This window comes from Hakea prostrata, chromosome 10, assembly GCF_041222555.1.
Source record: "Hakea prostrata isolate BN-2017 chromosome 10, UWA_Hpros_2, whole genome shotgun sequence".
In the NCBI taxonomy this organism is placed as follows: domain Eukaryota; kingdom Viridiplantae; phylum Streptophyta; class Magnoliopsida; order Proteales; family Proteaceae; genus Hakea; species Hakea prostrata.
Genome location: NC_142609.1, coordinates 30,868,172 through 30,872,888, shown reverse-complemented (window position 1 = coordinate 30,872,888; position 4,717 = coordinate 30,868,172).

Here is a 4,717-nt window from a genome sequence, read left to right as displayed (position 1 = left end):
CACATCTCTCCAGCTGGTACCCTACTTGGAATACCCAGAAGTGTGATCCACAGCCTCGAAGATCAAGTCTCAGACAATCATCCTCCCATACCACACAATAGTACAATCATGAGTAAGAATAAATCACTGTATTAATGTAATTAAAGAATAAAATCAAAAGTAAGGATCTTAGAAGGATCTCAAATTAGTATCATAGTGTGAAAGTGATGTCAATCAATCAAAGTAATAAAGTGAGGAAGTAATATAATCTACGGTATACATCCGAAAGAATAACGAAAGACCAAAATAATTCTAAGCATTACAAAGTATGTTTTCTTATCAAAAAGGTAATGTTTAAACTAAAAAATCTCCGTATGGATACGGGGTAGACCAGCTCATGAATCGGGCTAATCCTAGTATGTGCAGTTGACACACGAACATTCTTCACCGTGATATTCGTGATCGCCAACACCTTATACACCGTACGGATCACTCGTCGGGGTCTCATATTCTTGGACCTCTACATCATCAATACCAGCACCAAAGTCTAAAGCAAATATTGTTCCTAAAGGGTGAGCTCAAAAGAACTTAGCGAGTAGTTTACATACAAATAAATCCAATTTAAGAACAAAGAATGATGCAATATGATATGAGATAATATGCAAGAATGCAATTAACTCTAATAGATGCTACTCTTTAATGAGGGACATGCATTAAGATGGAACACCAGCCTCCTCTGGGAAGGTATCATCACTCTGATCCCTCACGGACTGGCTACCTCTTTTGGGATCTCGGGTAAGGTGTTAAGGCATCCTTCTTGGACTATCACCATGACTGGGGTTTAGGTGACCGTTCTCTCACCACACCATCGGTATAAGTACTGGCGCGTGTCAGGATTATACCTAGCCTAGTGCAAGTCGTATACTAAGTCACATCAACCTAGGTTAGATACCTCCCCTTATGCCTCTCACAATTGGTTTGTTATTCTTTCCCACTAGAGTCATCGTATCCTATGGCACCAATTAGCTCTGACTATGGACTCTTAACCTTATTGGTCATCCACATATAATAGATGGGAAGCTCTTATGTCCTCTCATGGTTGTCTACTAGTCTTGAGTGCCCATGAGCCCAGGCTTATTGTGATGTGACCCTACTAATGAATGGTCCCCACAATTTGATTGTGTCTTCTCATGGGTTGGCTACTGGTCTTGAGAGCCCACAGTCCCCAATACTGCGACGGGTCACTCAACATCAATATTCTTGCCGATAGGGGGTGATATGACGGGTTTCCAACTGAACACTTCTAGACTCCCTAGGTATGTCATCCAGTGATCATGAAAAGTGCCAAAGGTCATCATAGGATTGTGTCCCATACCACCTCCACTGATGTCTCGAGACAGAAACACCCAAATGGCATTCCCCAATTTACAATCACAACCTAAGCATTCACATTACAATATGATTCCAAACACATTATCATATCATAATTTAATCCAATTCCCAACAGTCACATATAGATCATATATGAATAACATTATTACTAAACTATATTCTAAAATTACAGAGGCACAATAATCATGTCTAAATTATAAAACAACAATATAGAACATGCATTCAAGTTCTATTACAAATAAGAATGTAACTAGGGTTATATGTAAGTGAACGTCCTCACCTTGTTATTGATTCGAAACCTTCGTAGAATAGATCAAAGGATGAGTTCAAACTTGTCAAAGAATCTTAGCAATATGATGATTCAATGTTAGAAACAACTAAAAGTTTGGAGATGAAAAGATGACAAAATTCAGACTTAAGTATGTCAGTAAAAGCCTAGATTGATAGAAAACTCATCGTTCCCTCCAAAATTAACTAAAAAAATTCTGAAATCATGGTAGGACATTATCTATCATGTTTTAAGAATCAATTATGGCAAAATGAATGGAAACCTAACAAATCCTATAAAAGCTTTCTTCCAAAATCAAATCGCATGATTCACAGATAGACTAGAGTGAATGGAGATCCACTCTAGAGTAAAGAGAGTAGTAGATAAAGGTTTGAAATCATCATAAAACATGGTCTAACATGGTTTCAAGATCAGACTAATCAAAAAGGATAAAAATCCAATAGACCTATACTAGGTCTTTACCAAAATCATACTGTGAAGTTCACGGAAGAGCTAGAGTGAATGACAACAAGTATAAACTTTGTAGAAGGTCTATAGAGTAGGTAAAGACAATTGGAAGAGAAGAACTAGAAATAATAGAATGAATGCTAACCTTTCAAAAGAAGAAATGACGGACGAAAAGCTTGACGAATGCTTCCAAACCTTTCTTCACCTTAGAGAGGGTTCTCTTGAGAGTCTTTGACGTTCTCTGAAAGCCTTAGAACATAATGACATGTTTTAGAACAAAAAACAATTAAATAGGGCTTTAAAAACCTAATTTCCCCAAAGTGCCCTTTTTGCCTTGAGACAGGCTTGGTCACCTATGACCAAGGCAGGCTTCCAACCCCTGGACTTTTGATAAAAATATGATTTTGGTACTCCAAAAACCCTATCTTCTTCTTGGGTCCTTTTCTAAGTTATAGAAGGGTTTTACTTGGTTTTCTGGGACCTTCCACTTGTGTCATTACTATACTATTAATCCATTTACCAAATCAGTCAACGTTGTAGTTAGTTCTTCTTCCTTAATCTGACAAAGTTCCCAACTTAGCATTATCTTCATCTACTTCCATTGGTTCAAAGTCAAATCCAATGGTTTCAATTCAGATGGCCCACGATTGCCTTCTTCCCGCACTCCAGGTTTTCAAACCTACAATATGGATTTCTGGGTTAGGGTTTTGAGGGATTTCATAGGTATAGGCCATGCTATTATTGTGCTTAGTAGGTTCGTGTCTAATCCTGATTAGGATCATTGGATGGGTTTGAAATGGTTATTTATATACTCAAAGGGCATTTCTTTTTGATACATAAACGGGGTTAAAAAACCCAAATCAATTTAAAGAGAGCTGGTCAAATGATCCACCTGAAGGAACTCCTCTATACCTTGAGGGGGTTCCTGAAAGAAATGCGTAGGAGACTCCAATGTTGTTATTCTCTTCGCCATTCAATCGGCAACCATATTTGCTTCTCTATTAGTATGAGTAATGATGAAATTTCCATGCAAATCTACCAACTCTCGAATCGCCACAATAATCCTTGTCATCCTTCCTTGATTTTGAGCACTCAGTTTCAAACAATCGATTGCTTGTGAAGAGTCAGACTCCACGTAAACAGGTAGCATATTTCTTTCTACTGCATAGCATATGCCTACACAAATAGCATGGAGCTCAGTTTCAAGAACACTTGTCTTGGGAATTCTATGCACAAAACCTCCCAAGTACACCTCTTCATACTCAAAGGGCATTGTTAATAAAGGACTTAAGTTTAAAAAAATTGTTTGGTGTTGTTTGTTTGTTTGGTTTTACTGGATTCGATTATGCTAGTAAACGCAACAGTAGGAAGTCATTATCATCCTACTCTCTTCTTCTTCTTCTTCTTCTTCTTCTTTTTTCTTTTTTTTTTTCTTTTTTCTTTTTTTTTTTTTTTTTTTTTTGGTGTTATTTTGATAATTGCATTCATTGAAAGGTACAACAGCAATCTGTTGTAGCTTTATCTACTACTAAAGCTGAATTTATCTATGTTGTTGAATGTGTTAAAGAGTCTATATGATTGAAAGATTTGTTAGAAGAGTTGCTTGTTTTGAAGACTATTGTGTTTGTTGATAATCAAAAAGCAATTTATCTTTGTAAGAACCCTATTTATCATGATAGAAGTAAGCACATTGATGTTAGTTATTATTATTATTTTTTAACAACGGATAAATTAAATAGCTGAAGGTGTGTTACTGGTCGATAAAAATAGCTATCGAATATAACCTTGCTAACTGTGAAGCTTAGGTGTTGCCTTTTGCTAAGTTTAAGCATTGTCATGATCTTTTGCAATTTGATGATAACAATGCTTGAACCAGTAAGTTGTTTTGTTGAATTTGTGTTTTTTGTTTGTTTTTTCTTTTCAATTTTAGATTTAGTTGCTGGTTATTTGTTTAAGTATGTTTAGTTCAAGGTTCTTCTATTTTGTGTCTTAGTTACAACATATTCTATGTTTTTATTTCTTCTTTGTACCCACCGTTCTGTTGTTTTGTGGTTTTTGTATATTGGTTTTCTTTTGCATTGTGTTTCCAAGTACTAGGCGATAATGGAGAGGTCCAAGTCTACTATAGAGCTACTAGTCTTTCAAATTAAAGGGGAGATTTGTGAGGAGTAATCTATAATGTTCAAGGATTTTTTTGGATCAAACTTACTTGGGCTTGGTTCTCTTGGTTTGCATTAATTTTGAACTGGGATCTCTATTTTGTGTGAACTTGTGTATATTAACTTAGGTTGTTTGGGTCATTTTTACGAAAGCCATGTAGGGTTTTCTATCCTCTTTTGATCTCTGAGTTTAGGGTTGTCTTCTTCTCTTCTCTATTGTGTGTGATTCAGAGGTAGTTATGGCTGTAATCTTGTAGTTGAGTGTGGTTTTAGGTGCTATGGTTTGAGTATCATCCTTCCCACTTGTTTTTCTTCTTTTTCTTGTAAGTTACGGAGTTCCATTAGTGCATTTGGGCTTTAAGCTGAGTCCCAGTGACGTAGGTCTATTTGAGACCAAACTTTGTTATCAAAGTTTGTGTGTTTTCTCTTGTTTTTTTCTTTCATTATGTGA